We start from the raw sequence: 9,797 nt of genomic DNA on the forward strand, positions 1-9,797 counted from the left end.
TATACGATTCAAGGGCTACGAGTTGATCATTCGTGGATCGCCCTGCCCTGAAGCCTGCCTGGGAGCTCTCGAGAAGACCGTTGTACTCAAGGAAGTACACGAGCCTGCGATTTATCATCTTCTCGAAGAGCTTGCACAGGCAGCTCGTCACGGCAATAGGACGGTAACTTGAGGGGGACGACGGGTCCTTTCCCTCCTTCAGGAAAGCTACAACTATAGCCTCCTTCCAAGAGTTTGGGATGTGCCCCGAAAGCCAAATCTTGTTAAATATGTGTAAGAGTGTTAGAAGAGTGTCTGCGTGCAGGTGTTGTATCATTGTGTATGTGATGTTGTCTGGGCCTGGAGCTGAGGGTTTACACGTGCTCAAGGCAGCCCTCAGCTCATGCAGTGAAAACTCTGAGTTATAAGGAGATGTTGACCTATTGTTATCTAGTATAGGCTTCTTTTCGGCCGTTTGTGTTTTATGAAAGTGTTTGTGTAGTGTGCTGAACTAGAAACATGTTGGAAGTGTTGTGCGAGTGTGTCAGCCTGGTCTTCGAGTGTGTCCCCTGTTATGCTGATCAGAGGCAGGCTGTGTGCTTGTTGTCCTTAGAGTTTGCGTATTCTCGTCCATACTTTCCGTGTGTCTGTGTATAAGTTTATTAATGTTATGAAGGAACCCCAACTCTCTCGTTTTGCCTCATGGCGCACGCGTTTTCCTAACGCCTTGGCCCGTTTGAACAGAGGAGGTTTCCCGACGTGGGGTACCGACGAACGATACCCTACGCCTTGTTCTGTGCCTCTCGCGCCCGCCTACAGTCCTCATTCCACCACGGCCTCCGCTGGTGGCGCGGGGCACCAGAGGCGTGGGGAATGGACTTTTCGGCGGCGTCGAGGATGTGCGCCGTGAGGAGTTTGGTAGCTTCTTTGACGTGTAGGTGTCGTATGGATGTGTGGTGTAGTTTGGATGTCTGTAAATGTAGTCCACTTAGCTCGTGCTTCATTGAACCTATTATGGGAAGATGGACTGCATGGGCTTTTACCTATGTATGTGAGTGAGGTGGGGAAGTGGTCACTACCGTATGGGTCAGTGCCCACACCCCACTCGAGGAGAGGAAAGAGAACTGCTGAGCCAATCGCCAAGTCAAGACATGAGTATGTGTTGTGTCTTATGTTATGGTATGTAGGCTGTTTATTGTTGAGAGCCATGCTCCTGAAGATGTAAGGAATTTCTCTATCAGGCGACCTCGGGCATCCATGCGAGAAGAGCCCCAAAGAGAGTTGTGCGCATTACGGTCACCTGTCAGAATGTATGGTTCGGGTAGCTGGCCAACCAGCGCCTCGAAGTCAGAGCTTAAAAGTGAAACATCAGGAGGAATGTATATGGAGCATACCATTATTAACCTACTACATATTATTGTTCCAATTTCCACAGCCTCAAGGACAGTGTTCAGAGTGACAGGGTGGCAGGCTAAAGATTTCCGGGCCATTATGGCCACACAGCCAGAAGAGTGTGTGCAGCCATCCCTGTCCTTTCTGAAGACCATGTAACTATTCAAGAAATTTCTGTGCTTGGAATTCAGATGTGTTTCTTGAACACACATTTCACTTGGCTGATTAGCATGCAGTATTTCGTATACATCGTCAAGATTTTTAAGAAGGCCTCTACAGTTTCATTGAATTATGTTTTCTCTTCCCATTATTTAGTGTGAGAGTACTGGAGTGTGTGTGTTTATGTGTCGTCTTTCAGGGCTGTGACTCTCGCCTTTTTGGGCTTGTCGGGAGGCTTTGGCGTCGGGACGCGTTCCTTGCGGTGCACCGCAGGCAAGAACGGACGTTCATCTCATCGTCGGATGTCCTGGGTGTGCCCGTCGAACCGGGCCCCCCAGACTTGGCCCCCCTTCGGCGGCCCTTAGTTTGACCCGCCACCGCCGCAGGTGTCAGGGGCACCAGAAGTGGCACGGGCGGTGCGGTGGCGGTGGAAGCCGGTGCGGGGCCCGTGGTGTCCATGGCACTCTCCAACGCACCGGAGGACGGGGAGGCAGGGGTGGGAGCGGCACCGGTCCCGACAGAAGAGGTTGTTACCACAACCGCTGCTGCCTCAGCAAGCGGCGTGGTGGCGGGTTGGGCTGCCAGAGGCAACCCAGAAGGTGGGCGGGGAAGGGACCAGGTCAGACTCGCTGAACTGGGTCCGTGTGGAAACCAGACGCGCTCTGCCCCCCGGCGAGCTGCGTCAGCGTACCTCCCCAGAGGGAAAGAGGCGAACCTCTACCCGCGCCTCTGGGAAGGTGATGTTTCTGTTACCTTGAGGTTGATTATTTTCTTTCCTATTTGGAACTTTTCGCATTTCCTGGAGTAGGCCGCATGTGGGCCCCTGCAGTGTGCACAAGTGAGGATGTCAGAAATACAGTTGTCGGTTGGGTGGTCCTGCGCGGCGCATTTCGCACACGTTGTTCTGCCGCGGCAAGAGGCTGTACTGTGCCTGAACCGCGGGCACTTGAAGCAACGGCGCGGGTTCGGAATGCAAGGACGAATGGAGCATCGAATGAAGGCTGCGTTGATATGTTCAGGAAGTGAGGACCGGTTAAAGGTCAGGATAATATGTTTCGTGGGGATTATGTTAACGTCCCTGCGCATCGTGATGCGGCGAACAGCTGTGACGCTTTGATCCTTTAAACCTTCAAGCAGGTCGGCATCCGTTTCCGTAAGAAGATCTGCCTCAGAAATCACACCCTGGGAGCTGTTGAGGCTCTGGTGGGGTGTGACCCTGATGTCCAGATCATGGATGCGGGTTTGTTCAAAAAGAGTGCGGGCTTGTTGTTCAGCATGGAGTTCTATAAGGGTTTCTCCCGTCCTATGCTTTTTAGCTTGAGGCTTTCCACCTATTGTGTTTTGCACGAAATTCGAAACCAGGAATACAGACAGGAAAGCGACAGGTCTTGCTGAGTCAGCTGACTCTATCACAAGGAAAAGAGCATAGTTATTCGCAATTGTTGACAAGACAGTTGTTGGGAGATGTGGGAATGATACTTGGGTGCGGCCCCTTCTCTGGGACCGATCACGTTTGGGGGTGGGGTTGCAAATGCCATATAGCATAGTATAAAGGCAGGGAGACGGGGGTACTTTCTTCTTTGACTTTACCCTGGTAGTCAAAGAGGTCCCGGAGCTCCCTGCCTGGTGAGCAGACAGGGAGCCCCTCCGCCGGAGCTTGACCTCGGCTCCAACGGCCACCGTTTGTGGTTTCTAACCCTGCACCTATAAACACATTGCCACGGTTGGATCCAGCTTATGTTTGGGGGCTCGGGGTCCGCGGTATCGCCAGTACCATCACCTAGATTGCTCAAGGTGCCCCGTGCGGGGTACCCCAATATAAGACTCGCCATGACAATCTTATGGTTATAACCAGGAAGCATTTTTTATTTTTCCCACTTGATTCCGCTCGTCGAAACCATTGATTTGATACCCGTCACATCCTAACGGAATCAATTTGAATGTTAAACCCATCAATGACTAACCATGACTATCTCAAGATATAGCCCAACCACATTTTTGTCCAACGTGATTTCCCTTATCGGAACCTTCAATTTGATGCCCCGGACCCCCAGTGGCATCATTGTGAATTTCAACCTAATTTATCACCCATTTTGACTACGTCATGATAATAATCAGGAAGAGCACGTGATTACCCTCATCGAGACCTTTAATTTGATATGCCATACGCCCTAGCGTCATGAACTTGAATTTTAACCGAATATATGACTTACCATAAATACGTCATGACAAATCCATAACGCATTTTATTCCCGAATGATGCCCCACATCGAGACCTTGAATTTGATTCCCCACATACCCTCGCAGCGTCATTTTTCCTTTTAACCCAATCTATGACTCATTATGACTGCCTGGTGACTACAATCAGGAAGGATTTTTTTATTTACCCCGCATGATTCTGTTAATCCGGACCTTTCATTTGATACCTTACACGCCTTAGCCTCATCAGTTTACCTTTTCACGCAATCTAATGTGGTCATTATTCTGTCTTAAGGGGCGCTGCCCAGTCAATTCAGCTAATTCATTTGAAACAGCTGAAAGGACAGCCCCCGCCCCCATTTCCCCTCGGCTCTCACCTCTTCCTTTATGACCCGTAGTATATCAAGCCGTTAACAGTAGCAGGTGAACAACCAGCACGCCAGCGCCGCCGTGTGCTTTCCCACCACCCTTTCCCACGCTCTGAGTGGATCCGTCAGGAGGAAAGGTTAAGACAACCCTTTTTTATGACCTCACCAGTCAATTATCAGTCACGCGCCCAGCCGCGAAAATTAGGTATACAGCAAGTGCTTATTACGGCCATAAAAATTCAACAAGAAACTATAAAAAATCACACACCCCCTCCCTCGCAACCGATCATGCAGATCGCGATTGGTGCCGTACCAGCAGGTAACTTGAATAGTGAGCCCACAGTGACGCATGACACTTAACAGCCAACCATAGCTGCCTGCTATGCTACTCATATGTACTCAAACTCAAAATGGACTCAAAACTCATATGTACTCAGAACTCAAAATGTACTCAAAAATCAATATGTACTCAAACTCAAAATGTACTGAGAACTCAAAATGTACTCAGAGCTCAAAATGGACTCAAACTAAAAATGTATTCAGAACTCAAAATGGACCCAAACTCAAAATGGACTCAAACTCAAAATGTACTCAGACTCAAAATGGTATCAAACTCAAAGTTAACTCAGAACTCAAAATGGACTCAAACTCAAAATGTACTCAGAACTCAAAATGGACTCAAACTCAAAATGTACTCAAAATAAAGTCTTCCCGGTTTCACGCACGCGCTGTGCGTCCAGAGATGTTATCAGAGCTTTTCGATACAGCAACCGGTATGTATGGAAAAGTTTAGTTTTTTTTACCGAACCCCATCGGTCCCACTAAGAAAGCTTTCGCGCTAAAGAGCAAAATAAGTAGCTGAATCCAGCTACTCATTTTGGTGTTTGCATGTTCGCGTGTTTTAAGTGTTTGTTCTTGCGCGACGCGAGGTGAAGCAGCTATCGCGTTATTGTCAATTTCGTTGCACAGTCTGTCGCGTGCTACCTTGTTATCTGGTTTGTGTACCTTCATACTACCATGATTAGTATGCTGTGGATAACTCACAGGCGTGTCGCGCGGAGCTTTCTCACATGTACATGCATTTTAAATGCTTACTTGAATGATTTCAATTGAATTTACAGCGTTGCGCACTGATGCTACTGTACAAACGTGAGAGACGGGAAGGCAGCATCACGGAACACAGTTAACAGTTTTTCATTCACAGTAGGAAAGTCGCGCCCGCCTCTACGTTGACCTCCATTTCACTTGTTTATTGCCCTGCCACTACCTCAGTGCAATCCGTTCAATACACAGCAATATTTATGCCCCCCTCATTTAAAGTGACAGACCCATATCGGGACGAGAGCCCTGACAAAATTTCGAAGTATGATCAGGCAGTTTGTTTCCGTGAACTGGCAACCAATGTGCACGAGGACCTGATCAAAATTTTCAAATGAGGCCTCCCTACCTCAATAGTGCTGATGCTCAAACTATCACGCCGATGACGAAGGCTTCAGTTATCATGTATGTTTGCAACCCGGGCGCAAAGGCCACGTGCAGAGAAACACAGCAACCAAACGGCGAGCCCGTTTTGAACAACTGTAGAAGGACGCACTTCCACATCGAAGCAAAGCACGGTGTCGCACTGCTCAGAGCTGTCAAATCACTCACTAACAATGGCGCTGTTGGAGCCGGAAATGAAGGAACAAACGCGCTTTGGCAGCCGCGTCTTCTGCATTATTGTATTTATAATCTAATGCAATCGTATATCCCAGCTGCCCACTACCGTACCAGAGGGTGGAGGTAGAAAGCTCAGTAACACATCCGAAGCTCGCTTCTGATGCATATGTCGGGTACCGGGCACACAGGGACCTCACCCACCATTTTTTTTTGCTGCCTCACTTTTGATTTGCTAGAGTGTCGGGGCCGCACTGCCACAGACCGACAAAGGGTACACAGGTTAGCGCAGTATTCCCGGTATATGCCTACCAGGTAGGCTTACAAGCTACAACGCTCTTCATTTGGCGCCGGGCACGGAGGGTGGGAGGAAAGCGCCAAGGAGACTCGTTGTTTCATGCTTCACGCACGAACGCTTTAGATCGCTAGCTCCGAGGTTTCGCAGCATCAGCTTGCTGTGAAAAAGTGGGCCCATGTCCCCCCGATGGGGACTCGAGTAAATGCGTCGCATAGGGGGTGGGTGTATTGCGTTACCGTTTAGTGTTTGGGGAGTTGGTGGTAGTGAATGCGTTGTATCAGCAGCTTCTTGACGTGGTTTGAATGAGTCAAGGATATAAGGCGCGTTCGTAGTTTCCATTCTGTGTCGGCTTTGTGGCGTAGTGGCTAGGGCACCATGTACATTGCGTTCCGCCCACAGGGTCGAGGGATCGAAACCAGGCGCCGGATAGTATTTTTTTTTACATAGTGTAGGGGGAGGGGTGCGGACTACGACTACGGACGTCAACGCGGGTGACATCGTGAGTTACTGAAATGCTCTGCGTTTAAAACGCAGCAGCTTCGGATGCGCGGTTCATATTCCCCACCCCCTGCTTCTGGATGATACTCCCCACCTGCTGGCCTGGGCACACGGCGCCAACAAGTGACACGATGGTCTACCATCGGCCCCACGGACGGTTGTACAGGAAAAGGTGTGCCTCAAAAACGTCTGCAAAAGCACCGAGAGCCGACTTAACGTAGTCACCGGCCCGGCGGCCAGACGCGCTTGAGCTGCTCGAAGTTCAGTTTCACCAGCGGGGCCGTAGTCTGCGTAGGTTTGGTTACTTCAGATGCGGGGTATGCGTTCTCGTTTTCTTCGCCGGTGCTCCATTTCAGATATGCCGATGCAGTTATTGTTACAGACTAATTGAGTAGCCAGAAGGTACCGGCGATGGTACGGCGTCGTCTAAAAATCACCATTCCATTCCTATAACATTCCGGGAAAAATGCTCTAAATTCCATTCCCATTCCATTCCACCAACCGTTGTCCTCATTCCATTCCCGTTCCATTCCAACACCTCAGAAAGTTTTATGATTCCGGGGTGATTCTAATTCCAGAGTGGTAACTCCGTAACCCTGTAAGCGGCCCCAGGCTCCTGCAGCCCCGTTGATGACGTGAGCCCGTCGGCTTCAGACGAGACGTGCTCTCCGTCCTCATTGTTAGCTTAGGCGACTAAGAGGAAAGGAGGGAAACGCAGCATTCTGGGCAGAGCCAGGCGGTGCGGGGCAGCGGGTTTCGTTTCTGCGGCTGTCCTAGTTAGGAGCGGCGAGGAATGAGCTGGCCGTGGCGGCCCCCTCAGCCGGGCCAAATCGCCGCACAGAGAATTCACCTGTTGGCGCAGTGATTTCACTGCGATGGCGTGGGCCTTGGCCTTCGTTGCACTCTCCCGGCCAAGCCGCTCATTGTCATTTCCTAGTTGGCGCCTTGGTCGGACAAGAAATAAATGCCCTCTAAGGCGTGCGTCCACGAGAAGGGCATGGCGGCAGACCAGCTCGGTGCCCGCCAGGGTCAGCGGGCTGGATGGCGGCCGCTGCGTTGGGAGGGATGGACGAAGCCCTCGGCACAGGCGAAGATGCCGCTGCCGAGGAAGTGCCGTGGTTTTCGTTAGGGTTAGGCGGTGACGATAGTCTTGCACGAATTCCAAATGAAGCACCGCGTGCCTGACTTGATTAGTTTCAGGTCGTCTTCGAGCAACGTCATGCATTTCGCATTAGTGCGTTCGTTGCTTTCCCCACAGCGAAAGAACTGTTTTGCGGAGAAAACGCACGAGCAGAACGCGCACACATCTTTACTGGGCACCATCTAGAAACGTCTATTCTATGGTATCGGTACTGTTAGCCGTTCGCAATTGTCAGCGATAACTTCGAACAGCCGGCTCCTCGAAAAGGGGATTTTGGGCCCCTGTTTAATACACCTGGCACTCCTTGAGCGTGGGAAGCCAGCGGAGTAGTGTAATTACATGGAGAAGAGCTCTTCTGGATGCAAAAAGAAATATTTCTTTTTTTTCAGTTATAAAAACGGCCTAGACACATCAGCACATATCTGGCAGTTTAACATATTAAAATCCCCTCCTGCAATCACGTATAGTTGAAGCAAACTCGCTGGCTCGTAAGATGACGTCACAGACCACGAAACAGATGTCTACAGCAATCTTGGAACTCGGGACATCCTCCGGGACAGCAGCCACAGGTTCAAATCAGCCCAGAAACAGCCATGGACGCCGCTGGATCGCTGGCGCCACTGGAGGAATCCCATGAACCGATGACGATCTGTTCAACAGTACCAGAGGTAGCAGATAGGGCCTCCCGGCGAGAGGTACGCAACGCCGGAGTGGAACCGAGAGCACCACCCAAACGTCCGGTTCAAGACCCACAGCACACACGCCAAGGTAGCACAGTGGAGAGTAGACAGCAGGCACGGCCCGGAGTGAGAGCCGTGGAGCCAAGAAGGTAGCCCCAAAACCAGGGAGTCAGGAGCTCAGGATGCCACCGGGTCATGCACCACACACATGTGGATGTGGCAGTGGGGAAAGTCCTCCAAACGGGTCCGCGGTGAATGCGGGCTCAGCAGGAGCGAATGCCAAAATGGATTCTGGACGCGAAAGAAGCAAAAATTAACGCCCGGAAAGAAACACAATTCTAGCAGGGGGAAAAAAAAAATAAAGAAGCGCATCACGTGGTACTGATCAATCATCAAATTCAGGGCCAAGAATAGGTAATCCGAAACAAAAAAAATGCCTAAAAAGGATACTCTAGATACATCCCATAGAAAGTTAACATGACGGGTGGGCAGACGCCATTGAGAAACAAGAGGCGTTGCGGCCAAAAGCAGATCAGTCCACGTGGTACTGTTTAAGGTCTGCTATATTAACCGGGCCTGCATGTTCACCTGTACTGCTGTGGCGTAAACGATACGTTATGGAAGACAGCTTCTCGCTTACGGTAAAAGGGCCCTCCCATTTCGGGGCTAGCGACGCGGCAAACTTGCGTGAGGCATCGCTCAGTGGATAACTGCGCCGGAGAACCATGTCGCCAACCGCAAACTGAACATCTCGACGACACCGGTTGTACTGCTCCGCCTGCTGGAGACGAGCAACGTCAAGCTGCTCCCGGGCAGTCTGTATCGCGTCACGCAGGCGCTGGCGGACGGCCACAGCATGGGGCTACAGACCAGAACCCGCCTCCGTTTCTGGAAGTGTCCTGTCAAGAGGAAATGGCATTTCCCGACCGTAGTTCAAATAAGCCGGCGTAAACCCGGTTGGGCGATTCCCCGTGCTGCGTGTAGCGAATGCAATCTCAGGCAGCTTAGCATCGCAATCCATGTGTTGCTCCGTATGAGCAATTAGCATAGCCTTGAGATTGCGATTCACACGCTCAGTTATGTTTGCCTGAGGGTGGTAGGTGGTCGTACGATTGTTATTCACGCCTACAGCTCGGCAGTTGTCCTCAAACAATTTGCTCGTAAAATACGTAGCATTATCCGTTATGAGCTGTGCGGGGAACCCAAAGCGCGAAAACACTTCCATTAGGCACCTCCATACATTCGGTGTATTGACGGTACGTAGCGGAAACAGCTCTACCCACTTCGTGAAATGGTCCGTCACCACAAACAAATAACAATTCCCACGCGGGCTGCGGGGGTAAGGGCCCATGATATCGCAAGCAACGATTTCCCAGGGGCTCTTACTCTCAACAGACTGCATCAATCCGGGCGGGCAACCGACTCGG

This window comes from Haemaphysalis longicornis, unplaced genomic scaffold (assembly GCF_048455015.1).
Source record: "Haemaphysalis longicornis isolate Haplotype H1 unplaced genomic scaffold, Haemaphysalis longicornis Haplotype H1 scaffold_50, whole genome shotgun sequence".
Taxonomy (NCBI): Eukaryota; Metazoa; Arthropoda; class Arachnida; order Ixodida; family Ixodidae; genus Haemaphysalis; species Haemaphysalis longicornis.